General features: G+C 42.6%; 1 protein-coding gene across 1 annotated transcript in view; it reads right to left on the bottom strand.

Moving 5' to 3' along the window:
- The window catches only part of LOC126363708 (3'-5' ssDNA/RNA exonuclease TatD), a 56,609-nt gene that overhangs the window by 9,379 nt on the left and 30,148 nt on the right, over window positions 1-17,082 (bottom strand). The gene's annotated exons all lie outside the window — the stretch shown is intronic.

Here is a 17,082-nt window from a genome sequence, read left to right as displayed (position 1 = left end):
AGCATTCGTGCCCACATATTGAATGTTGTTTTGTTCCATTGTTGAAATGAGATGGGTCTTGCAGTACTAAATTTTGTAACAATTCCTATAGGCCATTCTTTGTGAATGTTGTACATTTGACTACCAGTGAAACAGTTCTTTGCTACTAATACTGCAAAGAGCAACTGATAATTTATAATAGATGTTACTTGAGTGAATAATTCAAGAGAATAGTAATGGTGTACTGTAGTGTCAGAGAAACTGTCAACGAACGGTAACCTGAAAAGTCCTTTACAAATTATGATCGGGTTGTGTTGTGTTTCCTGTTTACAAATGTTAAGCGCGCGCGCGCGCGCGCTGCGCGCGCGCGCGCCCACACACACACACACACACACACACACACACACACACACACACACACACGTAACATTTGTAAACAGGAAACACAACACAACCCGATCATAATTTGTAAAGGACTTTTCAGGTTACCGTTCGTTGACAGTTTCTCTGACACTACAGTACACCATTACTATTCTCTTGAATTAGTCACTCAAGCAACATCTATTATAAATTATCAGTTGCTTTTTGCAGTATTGGTAAGTAATCTATATCTACATCTACATGGTTACTTTGCAATTCACACTTAAGTGCCTGGCAGAGGGTTCATCGAACCATTTTCATACTACTTCTCTACCATTCCGCTCTCAAATGGTGCGTGGAAAAAAGGAACACCTAAATCTTTCCGTTCAAGCTCTGATTTCTCTTATTTTATTATGATGATCATTTCTCCCTACGTAGGTGGGCATCAACAAAATATTTTCTCATTCGGAAGAGAAAGTTGGTGACTGAAATTTTGTAAATAGATCTTGCCACAAAGAAAACCACCTTTGTTTCAGTGACTGCCACCTCAACTTGCATATCATATCAGTGACACTCTCACCCCTATTGCACGATAACACAAATCGAGCTGCCCTTCTTTGCACTTTTTTTATGTCCTCCGTCAATCCTGCCTGGTAAGGATCGCATGCAGCAATATTCCAGCAAAGGACAGACAAGTGTAATGTAGGCTGTCTCTTTAGTGGTTTGTCGCATCTTCTAAGTGTTCTGTCAACAAAGCACAGCCTGTTTCGCCTTCCCCACAATATTATCTATGTAGTCTTTCCAATTTAAGTTGCTCATAATTGTAATTCCTACACACTTAGTTCAATTGACAGCCCTTAGATTTGTGTGATTTATCGTAAACCCAAAATTTATTGGATTTCTTTTAGCACTCATGTGGATGACCTAGCACTTATTTGTTTAGTACCAATTGCAACTTTTCACACCATACAGAAATTCTCTCTAGATCATTTTGTAATTGGAATTGATCGTCTGACGATTTTACTAGATGGTAAATTACAGTGTCATCACCTAGATCATTTATGTAAGTCAGGAACAGCATAGAGCCTACGACACTACCTTGCAGAACGCCAGATATCTCTTCTGTTCTACTCAGTGATTTACCATCTAGATCATTTATGTAAATCAGGAACATCAGAGGGCCTACGACACTACCTTGTGGAACGCCAGATATCACTGCTGTTCTACTAAATGATTTACCGTCTGTCACTACGAACTGTGATCTCTCTGAGAAGAAATCACGAATCCAGTCATACAACTGAGACGATACTACATATGCATGCAATTTGATTAATAATATGAATATAATAGAGGGAAACATTCCACGTGGGAAATATATATATATAAAACAAAGATGCTGTAATTTACCAAATAGTCAAAAGCTTTCTGGAAATCTAGAACTATGGAATCGATCTGAGATCCCTTTTCGACAGCCCTCATTACTTCATGGGAATAAAGAGCTAGCTGTTTAGCACAAGAACAATATTTTCTGAATCCGTGTTGGTTATGTATTAATAAGTCATTTTAATCAAGGTGATTCATAATGTTGGAGTACAGTATATGCTCCAGAATCCTACTGGAAATTGAGGTCAGTGATATAAGTCTGTAATTAAGTGGGTTACTCCTATTTCCTTTCTTGAATATTGGTGTGACCTGTGCTACTTTCCAGTCTTTAGGAGCAGACCTTTTGTCAAGAAGCAGTTGTATATGATTGCTAAGACAGGCACTATTGTCTCTGCATACTCTGAAAGGAACCTGATTGGTATACCATCTGGACCTGAAGACTTGCCTTTCTTAAGTGATTTGAGTTGTTTTGCAACACCTAAGGTACCTACTTTTATGTCTCTCATGCTAACTGCTGTTCTGGTTATGAATTGTATTGAAAATACAGATAAAGCTGAATTAATATTTATTGTGCTTTTGTAAGGTGTGCCTGCTAATAGTACCTTTTTCTTCCTGTTTCACAGTAATGTGGAATCCTATTAATGTTCTCAACTTAGCAATGATGAAATATGAAGAACATGGTTTCCAGCCGAAATCACCTATTTCTCCTGAGGATGTGCATATGTGTGTGTGTGTGTGTGTGTGTGTGTGTGTGTGTGTGTGTGTGTGTGTGTGTGTGCATGAGTGAGTGTGCATTTAGTTGCACATGCACGGTTGCTACAGTACCAGTAGGGATGTACACTTCTACAGATGCCTGGCACACTACAAATTTGGCAATTTCCAGCTATTTTTTTAATACTTTCATTGCCTCTTAACAGCTAAAATTCTAACAGTGCATTTCTTTCGTTGTATTATTCCTGTGTAAAAACTTTCAAGGTCATTTTCCACATAGTCTTATTGGACCATTCCCTTGTCAGTGGTACACAAAAGTGGTTGCAAACACATCTAATTATAAAGTTATTGGTAACTTGCACAGCTTGTAATTTACATAAAACAATGGAAAATCCAGGATGAAATAACAACATTGTGAAAAGGATAGATTACTACTCAATACATAGAAGAGACACTGGGTTGCAGACAAGCACAACAAAAAGACAGCTCTACATCTGAGCTTTTAGCCAAAGGGCCTCCTCCTGAAGCAGAAAACACACACACACACACACACACACACACACACACACACACACACACACACACAGTTTCTGGTTGCTGACTAGTCCAGTCTCAGCAGCCAGAGATGGTGGCCATGTGTGACAGTTGAGGTCATGTGTGACAGTTGCACTTGTGTGAATGTGTGTGGGTTTTCTTTGCCAGGAGGAGGTCTTTTGGTCAAAAGCTCAAATGAATAGCTTTTTTTTTGTTGTTGTTGGGCCTCTGACTATCTGCAACTCTACTTCATCTCTATATGATGAATAGCAATCTATTTTCTTTTTTGTAATTTAAATACTTACTCATAATATTACGATTCAACACGAAATGGAATGAATCCAACAAATGAGAAGAGAAGGGGAAAGTGAATAGAAGGTCGAAATTTTTTGAGAAAGTTCTGAGATGGTTTGGTGCAACTGTAAAAAAGCTACTTACAAAATACTAAGGTGACCAATTCTAGAACACAACTTGTAAACAAGTAAGACGGAACATCAACTTGTTTCAGTACCAACCCTGACAGTAACGTGATTTTTCTTTAATTTTTCATGTTTTGCAAAGAACATATAAGGTAATTACCCAAAATACATAATTTCATTTTCAGGTCTTGTTTCACCAAAACTAATTGTTCAAGATATAGTTTCTGTCACTAATAATGATAGCGTATTAAATTGCATGGAAATAATTTGCAGTGAGGTGTGACTGAAGTTTTATTTCCTCAGTTTAGAGCTCTCATCCTCCTCCTCTTAGTCAATATCTTACTTTTTCCAAAAATTTACTATTTACAATTTTATTCATAAATAAAATTATTGTATTCTACAATGTTCCACTCTTAACCAAAGATTATTTGCACAATTCAGTACTATATTTCTATACCCCTGATTTTTCCGATTTCAAAAATGCCCACTTTCACTGGGAAAACTTAATAGTTTGCTGTTTATCAGACCAAACAAATTTAGCCATTTTTGGCAGTATTTGTGAACCCCAGAAGAAGTATACATAACATTAACAACATAGTTCTACAATTTTGTCAATTTTCCAGATATCCAACCCATAATCAATCTTATAATTTCATGTCACCTAATTTTGTTCTTTTTCCTACTGTAAGCCTGAATATAATGACAAATTTTAATTATTATTCATACATACTTCTATAATTAGTTGCACAGGACGGTGCTTCAGTCAGCCTGTAGTTCAAATTCATTTTATCAACATCTTTGTGACATTCTATTAATAACTCACAATTGCAACAAATCAAAATTTGCAATGGCTTTGTTAGCTAAGTGCTGTCAAATAGTGAAATTTTACATTACTATTCAAACCATTGACAGTAACATAATTAGCCTGGCAATATCACATGTTAAATGAACATTATGCAACTAGTGTGCGGAAGAAGAATTTACACGCACCTTATCGGTATAACCATGTTCTAATCTGCTACCTATGATATGTGATATGGTTTGTTGATGAGTGTAGCTTATGTATTTGCTGTAATTATTGAAACTCACAAGTGTTAGAAAGCTGATTATCACAAAAATAAAGGTGTGTTACCACAAATGTGATTAAGATTGAAAGCTACATGCTGCAGTTTAGTGTAAGTTATTTAGCGAACATCAATGCAACCACTTAACAGTAGTGTGAACTAAACCACTGATGTGATACGAGACCACCAAAGGCTAACAACCAGATAATGTAAGTTATGTACTCTAGTGTTTGAAGTCTTTGTTGAGTAACCCTGACACGAGGCTTTTATGGAAAGTGTGATAGATTGTAATAAAGAAGCTCAGGAAACATAATGGGAAACGTCTGACTATAGGCAATGTTGTTGTTATGAAGCACATTGAGGGGGAGAACAAACTAAACCTGCTATTTTTAAAATTATAAAACATAACTACTGTGGAAACTAACAAACTCATATGTCCTTTATTAAATAAAAAAAAATGTTGAGCTAATGAAGAAGTTGGTATCACTTTTTTCTGACACTTTACGTAAGTTTTGTCTTGGCCAATGCACTCCAATGAGAGGTCCCCTTTCACTCCTACAAGCTGTGGTGAATGGAAACAGTATTCTCAAACTTTTTTCTGATAATAATGAATTCTTGCCAGAAACTGTTCTCCACAACATTGAAAGTTCCATTACATCAAAATATATTTCCAGTAGGTTGTCTTCACTTTGACTGGAATTCCAGTATCTCAGAACATTTCGCCATTTACAGTAAGCAGTCCTAGAACTCAGATATTTATTCATCAATTTTCCAACTAAGGACAACAGTAGTCTAAAAATGAGCCACTTCCTCACTTCCATTGATGAGAATTATAAATTCTGGCAAAATTGAGATACGCTCCGCTTTATTTTTACATTCATAAAATTCCCATTTGTTAGGAAATCTGGCAACTTTATCTTGTCTCTTAAAATATTCACTGTACAAAGGGCATTCAAAAAGTTTTGCACAGCCGTCTCTAATTTTTTTATTTTTTGCAGGAGAATGAAATATTTTGTGAACATACTTGGAACATTTAGCTATAAGTTGGTGTATAAAAGTATTTTCTTTTATTTACAGGTGAACTATAATGGAGCATGAAGTACGTCAGGTTGCGACAACAGTCAGTGGTGGAATTCCGCTTCAAGACCGGCGATGACTCTATCACATCGATTCACAGGAAGTTGCTCCCTGTTTATGGTTGGATTAAAAGAGGGGTAAAGGATCAAACTATGAGGTCATCAGTCCCTTGTTCTGAATAAAACAATGCCACATGAGTGAGAATAAAACAAACAAGACGGACAACTCAAAACGAAATGAAAGGAAAAATCACAAGAACGATGAAGGGTAACAAACGTGTAAATGGATAAAAGGGGACAAGAAAACCACAGAAACACAAGAAATGGGATGAAGAGATTAAAACAACAGAGCAGATTACCATGGCTGGCTCACCATGAGAATGAAACAGGAGAAGCCAGCCACTCTGCAACACATTAAAACCTCCACCCTAGAAGCACTAGGGTGGAGGACACAGAGGCACAAAGGACATGCGCTAAACCTTAGATCAAATAGTAAAACCCTCCTTCATGAATAACATGTAAAACTACGTAAAATTAGCGGCAACAAGTCCAGTAACCCAAGATTTTATTGGTGCGCAGTCAAAGTGGGACAATGCACCAGAATATGGGCCACTGTCACCTGGACGCTGCACCGACACTCAGGCGGGTCTGCACGGTGCAGGCGGTAACTGTGGGTTGCCCAAGCGTGGCCAATGCGGAGCCAGCAGAGGACAACTGATTCCCTGTGAGAGACCTGCATGGAAGTCTTCCACACATTCGTAGTCTCCTTAATGACATGCAATTTGTTGTGTGTACTGTTATGTCATTCCATCTCCCAAACCCAAAAAACCCTATAGCGTAAATCAGAACACAGGTCAGGTTCAGAGATGCCCATCTCCAGAAGCAACTCCCGTGTAGCCTGTTTGGCCAGCTTGTCGGCAAGTTCATTGCCTGGGATAGTGACATGTCCTGGGTTCCACACAAACACCACTGAATGATGGGACTGGTCCAGAGCATAGATGGACTCCTGGATGGATGCTGCCAAAGGATGGCGAGGGTAGCACTGACCGAAAGGTTGTAGGCTGCTCAAGGAGTCAGTACACAGAAGTGAATCCCTGGGGCATGAACGGATATACTGAAGTGCATGGGAGGTGGCCACCAGCTCTGCAGTGAACACACTGCAACCACCGGGCAAGGTATACTGTTCAAAATGGTCTCTGTGGACGTAGGCGAAGCCAACACGACCATCAACCATGGAGCCATCAGTGAAAACCATTTCAGAGCCCCTGAACACATCAAGAATCGAGAGGAAATGACAGTGGAGAGCAACAGGAGCAACTGAGTCCTCAGGGTCATGCAAAAGGTCCAGACGAATCTGCAGCCTAGGTGTACACCATGGAGGTGTATGTGGACGGACCTGGATGGGAGGTGGTAAAGGGAAGGACTCCAGTTCAGACAGAAGGGATCACACACAAACTGCAATCGTTAGCCCTGACCTGGGCCTGGGCTACCGATGCAGGAGATGAACTGCCACGGCTGGAAAACGGAGAAGGTAATTCCGATGCTCAGGAGAACTACAAATGTGTGCAATGTAACTGGAGAGCAGTTGTGCATGTCAGATCTGCAATGGTGAAACTTTGGCCTCCACCAGGGCACTGGACTCATTCTAAAAGCTTCCGCTCCTAGGCAAACGCCACAGTGGTGGACTGGGTAGATTACACGCAATACTGAGGGCGCCATCAAACCATAAACCAGACTCCCACAGTTAAGGTGGGATTGAACAAGGGCTTCATAGAGCTGCAGCAGATAGAGTGCTCTGCATCCCAGTTGGTGTTGCTCAGGCAGCACAGGGTACTGAGGTGCTGCAAGCACTTCCGTTTAAGCTAACGAAGGTGAGGTAGCCAAGTCAATAGGTCACCAAAAACCAATCCTACGAATCAATACGTCTCCGCTGCAGTGAGTGGATCATCACGAAGGTAAAGTTCTGGTTCCGGACGAACTGTACGACGCTGACAGAAGTGCATGACACATGACTTAGGGGTCGAAAACTGGAAGCCGTGGGCAGAAGTCCACGACTGAGCCCTGAGGATGGCTCCCTGTGGGTGCCGCTCAACAGCACCAGTACTGGTGGAGCAGTAAGAAATATAGAAGTCTTCGGCATACAGAGAGGGTGAGATGGACAGGCCTACAGCTGCTGCTAGACTGTTAATGGTCACTAAAAATAGTGATACACTCAATACAGAGACCTGTGGGACCTAATTCTCCTGGATATGGGGGAAATATGGGAGGCACCAACTTGGAAGCGGAAAGTACCGAGCTACAGGAAATTGTGGATAAAAACTGGGAGCAGCCCTCAGAGACCCCACATGTATATATGTGGCAAGGATATGATGTTGCCAGGTGGTGTCATAAGCTTTGTGTGTAAAAAAAAAAAGGAACAGCAAAAAGGTGTTGGTGTCTGGAAAAGGCTGTTCAGATGACAGACTCATGGGACCCAAGATTATCAGTTGTAGAGTGTCCCTGGTGGAAGCCGCCCTGAGATGGAGCCAGTATGCCAAAAGACTCCACGACCCAACCCAACCACCAACACACCATATGTTCCAGTAGCTTACTAACTACGTTCATGAGGCTGATGGGCCGATAGCTATCCACATCAAGTGGGTTTTTACTGGGTATGAGCACCAGAACGATGGTGCTCTCCCACCACTGTGACGGAAAGACCGTCACACAGGATCTGGTTGAAGATGACGAGGAGATGGCGCTTGTAATCAGATGAAAGATGTTTAATCATCTGACTGTGGATCCGATCTGGCCCAGGAGCTGTGTCGACACAATGTGCAAACGCACTGTGGTGCTCACACTCTGTAAATGGGGTTTTATAGGGTTCACTGTGGTGTGTAGTGAATGAGAGGACTTTCCTTTCCATCCGCCGTTTGAAGGTGTGAAAGGCTGGAGGTAGTTCTCCAATAGAAGATTGAGCATAGTGCTCAGCAAAGTGCTCGGCAATTGCATCAGCAGCGGTACATAGCACACCATTGATGGTAATGCTAAGGACACCTGTTGGGGTCTGGTACCCAAAAAGGCATCTGATCTTTGTCCAGATTTGGGAGCGTGACACATGGCACCCAACGGTCGACACTTACCTGTCCCAACACTGTTTCAGTCATTTTATAAGCTGGCGTACACACACAGGTCATCATGTGCTCTCCAGTGGATAGATGGGAGAAGTCCTGGGCTGCAAATTGATAACTTAATGGCCAAGTAACTACCCAAAGCCACACTGAAATGTGTGGCGGGCCCAGTATTTAAGAGGCAGAGGTCGAGTTGTGACAGTAAATTTTTGACATCTCTGCCTCGGCCAGTAAGCATGGTGCCACCCCACACGGGGTTATGGGCATTAAAATCTCCCAAAAGTACGAAAGGTTTGGGAATTGGTCAATTAGTGCAGCTAATACATTCAAGGGTACTGCACCATCTGGAGGAAGATATACATTGCAGACAGTTATTTCCTGCTTTGTCCGTATTCTGATAGCCACAGCTTCAAGAGGGATTTGAAGGGGACAGTTTCACTACAGACTGAGTTTATGACGTAAACGCAAACTCCACATTGCATTGCCGGGAACCAGGTTTCCTGTAGGGAGATGCCGAAAGCAGGTGTAAAGCTTAACAGTTGCCGTAACTCAGCCAAGCAGTGGAAAAAAACCACCACAATTCCACTGGAGGATGACATCATCATGCGACTGGAAAGGCATGGAACATTCAATGATGCAGTTTAAGCCTCAGAGTCGCCTGCTGCCACGGACTTTTTGCCTGAGCAGTCTGTATCCATTGAGTCTGAGGGTCCAGCGAGACCCAGGTCCTCAGCAGATGCCAGAATCTCTCCCCCCCCCCCCCCCCCCCCAATCATCAGACACAGAGCTTGTAGGTAGTGGTAGTGTAGGTGCCATCTCAAGTTCCTTGTTCTTGGGAGTATTTTTCCCCCCCGATTTCTTGCACTGTTCCTTGGGTTTCCCTGGCTGGGAGGACTTCACTGAATCAGTCTCCGGGGCTGAGGATGAGCGTGAAGCCCTACGACCACCTGCTTTTGGGGTCTTCAGGCACTGGCAGGTGTTATCTTTCCCACTAGCAGAAACCTGGGAAGGGAGTGACCCAAGGGACCCCTTCCTAGCGAGAAGAGCCGAAGAAGCCTTGCGCTTCTCTGGCTCAGAAGTAGCGACTGAAATCTCCAATGGTTGGGGGGTGGGGGTGGGGAAGCGGTGTTGCTTCCAAAGTAGATGGTGCGGTGCGGGAGCGGCAGGGAGGGAAGTGCTCCCCACCATCAAGGGGGCAGGTGTGGTCTCCCTGTTCTGACAAGGGAACCTCCCCATCACACCCCCCTCAGATTTAGTTATAAGTTGGCACAGTGGATAGGCCTTGAAAAACTGAACACAGATCAATCAAGAAAACAGGGAGAAGTTGTGTGGAACTATGAAAAAAATAAGCAAAATATACAAACTGAGTAGTCCATGCGCAAGATAGACATCAAGGATAGTGTGATCTCAGGAGTGCCGTGGTCCAGTGGTTAGCGTGAGCAGCTGCGGGATGAAAGGCCCTTAGTTCAAGCCTTCCCTAGAGTGAAAAATTTTCTTTCTTTCTTTTCGCACAGTTATGGTCTGTCCGTTCATTCATTGACATCTCTGTTCACTGTAATATGTTTAGTGTCTGTGTTTTGCAACTGCACCGCAAAACCATGCGATTAGTAGACAAAAGGATGTGCCTCTCCAATGGGAACCGAATACATTTGATCGCAAGGTCATAGTCAACCGATTCCTCCACAGGAAAACACGTCTGATGTATTCCATATGACACTGGTGACGGCATGTGCATCACATGACAGGGATGTCTTGTCGACCCACCTAACTTGTAAGCTTGGCGAATGGGTAAAAAGATTCTTCTACCTTGCCCGATTTAGGTTTTCTTGTGGATGTGATAATCACTCTAAAAAAGTGATGAAAACATAAGAGTTTGTCACATAAACTGCAACAAATGAATGCAACAAAGGAATGCAACAGTTTCACAGTTGCAAAGTTTCCTCTCTGCTCCGTCAAAACATATGTTTTTAATGTTTTCAAATTTTTCCGTGTGTAGACCGTCAAGCAAATATGAACATGTCCTGGAATTTTGGAGAGCTAAGTTTATTATGAGTGAGTGCCTGAACTTTGATAATTGTCACACGATCACGTAAACAATATTTCTCTGTGTACCTGTACAGCTCTGCAAAATAATTGTCTGAAAATAAAAAAAATTAAACTTTTCCCTCGAGGGAAAACTTGAACCAAGGACCACTCGTTCCGCATCTGCTCACGCTAAGCACAGGACCACGGCACTCCTGACCTCACACTATCCTTGATGTTGCCTATCTTGTGCATGGACTACTCAGTTTGTATATTTTGCTCATTTTTTTCATAGTTCCATACAACTTCTTCCTGTTTTCTCGAGTGATCTGTGTTGAGTTTGTCAAGCCTATCCACTGTGCCAATTTATAACTAAACCTGAGAGGGGTGCGATGGGGAGGTTCCCTTGTAGAGGCGACAGGAACTCGAGGAACTGATGGGGTGACTCGAGGAACTGATGGGGTGACAAGAGGAAGACCGAACTGCAGTTCTTTCTCTAAATCCTCGCACAAACGAAAAAATTGCTGACATCGAAATAAGTGTCCAAGGAATAGAAAATTAACTGAAATCACTCAACAGAGGAAAGTCCAATGGACCTGACGGGCTACCAATTCGATTCTACACAGAGTACGCGACAGAACTTGCCCCCCTTCTAACAGTCGTGTACCGCAAGTCTATAGAGTAACGGAAGGTACCAAATTATTTGAAAAGAGCACAGGTAGTCCCAGTCTTTAAGGGTCATCGAGCAGATGTGCAAAACTATAGACCTATATCTCTGACATCAATCTGTTGTAGAATTTTAGAATGTTTTTCTCTTGCGTATCATGTCATTCCTGGAAACCCACTCTACTCTGTAGGAATCAACATGGATTCCGGAAACAGCGATCGTGTGAGACCCAACTCGCTTTATTTGTTCATGAGACCCAGAAAATATTAGATACAGGCTCCCAGGTAGATGCCATTTTCCTTGACTTCCGGAAGGCGTTCAATACAGTTCCACAGTGTCGCCTGATAAACAAAGTAAGAGCCTACGCAATATCAGACCAGCTATGTGGCTGGATTGAAGAGTTTTTAGCGAACAGAACACAGCATGTTGTTATCAATGGAGAGATGTCTACAGACATTAAAGTAACCTCTGGCGTGCCACAGGAGACTGTTGTGGGACCATTGCTTTTCACAATATACATAAAAGACATAGCAGACACTGTCGGAAGTTCCATGCGGCGAAATGCACGAAGATCTGCAGTGGATAGGCACTTGGTGCAGGGAGTGGCAACTGACCCTTAACATAGACAAATCAAATGTATTGCGAATACATAGAAAGAAGGATCCTTTAATGTATGATTATATGATAGCGGAGCAAACACTGGTAGCAGTCACTTCTGTAAAATATCTGGGAGTATGCGTACGGAACGATTTGAAGTGGAATGATCATATAAAATTAATTGTTGGTAAGGCAGGCGCAAGTTTGAGATTCATTGGGAGAGTCCTTAGAAAATGTAGTCCATCAACACAGGAGGTGGCTTACAAAACACTCGTTCAACCTATACTTGAGTATTGCTCATCATTGTGGGATCCGTACCAGGTCAGGTTGACGGAGGAGATAGAGAAGATCCAAAGACGAGACAGGTTATTTGGTAAGTGTGATAGCATTACGGAGATGTTTAGCAAACTCAAGTGGCAGACTCTGCAAGAGAGGCGCTCTGCATCGCGGTGTAGCTTGCAGTCCAGGTTTCGAGAGGGTGCATTTCTGGATGAGGTATCGAATATATTGCTTCCCCCTACTTATACCTCCCGAGGAGATCACGAATGTAAAATAAGAGGGATTCAAGTGGGCACGGAGCCTTTCTGGCAGTCGTTCTTCCAGCGAACCATACGCGACTGGAACAGAAAAGGGAGGTAAGGACAGTGGCACGTTAAGTGCCCTCCGCCACACACCATTGGGTGACTTGCAGAGTATAAACGTAAATGTAGATGTAGAAAACTGTTCTTGCTACAGAAACAGTTGCATATGAAGAGGTCATAGCCACAGGATGTAGGCACTCAAATTTCCTCTTAACCTCAGTATAGGTCAGTCAGTCCAGGCTCTTCTAGTCCATGTGTTTCCTCTCTTTCTGTAAAATCCTGCAGTCTGGCGAGCAAGGTGAATGATGCTCTCCGCAGTTGACACAGATGGGAGGCGGGGCACATGGAGTATTGGGATGTGACGGACATCCACAATCTCGAAAGGTGTGGTTGGAAGTACAGCAGGAAGACATATGGCCGAACTTCCAGCACTTAAAGCACAGCATCGGGAGAGGGATATATGGTTTGACATCACAGCAGTAGACCCTCACCTTGACCTTCTGAGGTAGTGTGTCACCCTTGAAGGCCAAGATGAAGGCACTGGTGGCAACCTGGTTATCCCTCAGACCCCGATGGACGTGCCGGACGAAATGAACACTATAGACTTGCGCAGCTCGTCGTCACACTGCAAAAGAAGGTCCCTGTGGAATATAATACCCTGGACCATATTTAAGCTCTTATGAGGTGTGATGGTAACAGAAACATCCCCCAACTTGCCACAAGTGAGTAATGCCAGTGACTGGGCAGAGGATGCTGTTTTTATCAAAACTGACCCAGAGTGCATTTTGGACAAGCCCTGCACCTCCCCAAACTTGTCCTCCAAATGCTCCACAAAAAACTAAGGCTTCATGGACATGAAAGATTCCCCATCAACTCTCGTACATACAAGGTACTGGGCGAATAGGCTCCACTGCCATCCTTAGCCTGGCATTCCTCCCATGGTATGGCCAGGGAAGGGAATGACTTGGGGTCATATTTCTTGGCACTGAAGTTAGCCTTTGCCCGCTTAGAAACTGCTGGCAGCGGACCACCAGCAAGAGATGGCCACTGCTGGGCGTCCCGATGCCCCAGGGTAATGGGCATCTACTCTTTGACATATGTGAGGAGTTGATGGCACAGGCATCTGCAGAGCAATCCCTGTGTTGTCAGGGGGCTAGAACCAGCAGGGTACATGGTGGCCCCACCAAAACGGACTGGCTACCATGCTGGATATGAGGTGCAAAGAAGTCCATGTCCATGCTCATCGTCAGCACAGATAGTGACAGTGCATAGGCATGGTGGAAAATGCACCCAGGATGGTGTCCTTGCCCAAGAGATGGAGAATGGGCAGGATTGCAATGCAACAACAAGAAAGTGGGCTAAAGATCTCAATGCATGAGGGACGCGATGCACCATGTAAGGCACCCTTCCACAAGTGGCTCACTCTTCGGGAAAATTTTGAAAATTGGAGGTCAGACCCTACAAGGGACCATCACATAAAGGCCGAAACATGTGAGACTCCTTTTAGTCACCTCTTATGACAGGCAGGAATACCTCGGGCCTATTCTAACCCCCGGACCTGCAGGGGAGCTCCCTGTTTATCCAGCGGTGGTTGCTGAGGTTTAAAGAAGGTGATTTCTCTTTACTGGACAATCCATGATGCGGTAGACCATCGACACTAGTGAGTCATGTGAATGAGGAGACCATTGATCAAATTATTAAAATGACCGATGTGTGATGACACGACAGCTTGCTGAAATGACTTGTTTGTCATTGGGTAGTGTAGTATCAGTAGTACAGTCACTAGGGTACAGAAAAATCTAGGTGCCTATATTATTGACAAGAGAAATGAAAATAATGAGGAAGAATGTGTTCGAGGGTCTCATTAAGAACTTTACTGAAGAGTGGAAACAGTGTTTCGACAGCATCATTACCCAGAATGAAACATGGTTGTTTTTGTCCGAACCTGAGAGCAAAACCCAATCCATGGAGTGGTGTTATCTGGGTTCCCCTCAGAAGAAGAAACCAAGACTTTCGCGAAAAGCAGGACGAAAGGTGATGGCCTCCGTCTTCTGGGATCAGTGAGGTGTCATTTTCATTGTCATTGACTTTTTGGAACCTGACTCTACAATTAACAGGGACCATTACTGTTTGTCACTGGACAAGCCTTGCATGCCAACAGGACCCACAGGCCACAGCTACAGGTTGGAAAAGTGTTCCTCATCCTCCCTACAGTCAGGACTTGGCTCCGTCTGATTTTTACCTCTTTGGTCGTCTGAAAGCCCAACTGTGTGGTAAAACATTTGATAGTGGGAAAGACCTTATTTCCTGTGTCGAGTGATGGTGTAAAAGACAATCCCCAGGATTTTATTAACGTGCATTCACATCATGGAAAGAATGTTGGGCCAGATGTGTCACAGCTGATGGAGGCTACACTGAGAAGACTCAATGCACAGCTAAATGTTCCAAATTTGTTCATAAAAAATTTCATTCTCCTCTTGCCAAAAATAAAAAAAATATAGATGACTGTGCAAAACTTTTTAAACACCCTATGTATTTTCCTACAAGTGAAAGCTAAACATATAATTTTCCTAAGGTATGCCAGTTTTAAAATATGAACACTACAAAACTTAAGTCGAGCCAAGGCCCTGGGAGTATACAACATTCCATTGGAGCTACTGGTAGCCTTGGGAGAGCCAGCCATGGCCAAACTTCCATCTGGTGAGCAAGATGTAAAAGACAGATAAAGTACTCGCCGACTTCAAGAGGAATATAGTAATTCCAATTCCAAAGAAAGCAGGTGCTGACAGGTGTGAAAATTACCACACTATCAGTTTAATAGGTCATGGCTGCAAATTACTAAAAATTTTGAGTTTGGCTGATGACATTGTAATTCTGTCAGAGACAGCAAGGAACTTGGAAGAGCTGATTAACGGAATGGACAGTGCCTTGAAAAGAGGATATAAGATGAACATCAACAAAAGCAAAATGAGGACAATGTAATGTAGTCAAATTATCACATGATGCTTAGGGAATTACATTAGGAAATGAAACACTTAAAGTAGTAGATGAGTTTTGCTATTTGGGAATCAAAACAACTTATGATGGTCAAAGTAGGGAGGATATAAAATGTAGACTGGCAATGACAAGAGAAGCATTTCTGAAGAAGAGAAATGTGTTAACATTGAGTGTAGAGTTAAGCGTCAGGAAATCGTTTCTGAAAGTATTTGTATGGGGTGTAGCCTCATATGGAAGTGAAACATGGATGATGAACATTTTAGACAAGACGAGAAGAGAAGAGAAGCTATTGAAATGTAGTGGTATAGAAGAACACTGAAGGTTAGATGTGTAGATTATGTAACTAATGAGGAGGTACTGAATAGAATTGGGGAGAACAGAAACTTGTGGTACAACCTGACTAAAAGAAGGGATCAGTTGGTAGGACACACTCTGAGGCATCGAGAGATCACCAATTTAGTACTAGAGGGAAGTGTGGGGGTTAAAAAGAGTAGGGGAAGACCAAGAGATGAATACAATAAACATATTCAGAAGGATGCAGGTTGAAGTAGTTACTCCGAGATGAAGAAGCTTGCACAGGATAGGGTGGCATGGAGAGCTGCATCAAACCAGACTTTGGACTGAAGACCACAACAACAAAAATTGCCAGCAGATTAAAACTGTGTGCCAAATTGGAATTGGAATGTAGATCTTGCACTTTGCAAGCAATGCTCTTAACAACTGAGCTGTCTAACTGGAAGTTCTAAAACGGCACACACGCTGCAGAATGAGAGATGCATTCAGTACGAAAATATATTATGTTAATTTGGTTGTTCAGCTGGCGAACAAATGACTGACAAAAGAATGACAAGTGAGAGAACAATTCAGTGAAACCACTGTACGAACCATGCCAAGTGGCCAGTTTCAGTATGCAATAGCCATTGCCAACTATACACAAATTTCAAATAGTGCTGTTTATCATTTAGTTCTGTAAGACGGGGCTGCTGCTGCTGCTGCATAGTGGCATGAGCTAAACACTGTATCTGCAGAACACTATTTAAATACTAGTATACTAGTTGAGTACCAGTATTGTAAATGATGTATTTCAATTCTATTAGTCCATATCACCCCCCCCCCCCCCCCTCTCTCTCTCTCTCTCTCTCTCTCTCTCTCTCTCTCTCTCTCTCTCTCTCCACTTCCTCTGCCATTCTCTCTGTCCATTTCTTAATCAAATGCTTTTTATTCTCCACTCACCTAGGGGGTAATTATCCTGCAGTTGGGAACCACTGCTCTATGCTATGGGCTAGAGAACCAGTACTCAAGGCAGAAAATGCTACATTTCTACTACCTCTATTATACTACTTGCATATGAATAGTGAGAATAAAATGACAGAGATTAGCATAGTTGCACAAACATACATGAATAAAATGACAGTGAGTGAATAATATTGGAAGAAAGAACCATCCACCATGAACTGCACAGTTCCTCGCAGAGTGTATTTGTCAATATGTCGACTAACTCCTAAGTATTAATCTCCCATCCTGTTAAACTTTGTTTTCAATCTGTCAATGTGTCCCTAATGAGACTGTCACTATTTACAAA

Source organism: Schistocerca gregaria, chromosome 1, assembly GCF_023897955.1.
Source record: "Schistocerca gregaria isolate iqSchGreg1 chromosome 1, iqSchGreg1.2, whole genome shotgun sequence".
Classification (NCBI taxonomy): Eukaryota; Metazoa; Arthropoda; class Insecta; order Orthoptera; family Acrididae; genus Schistocerca; species Schistocerca gregaria.
Note: the sequence above shows the minus strand (reverse complement) of the source record. Positions and strands in the feature narration are given on the sequence as shown.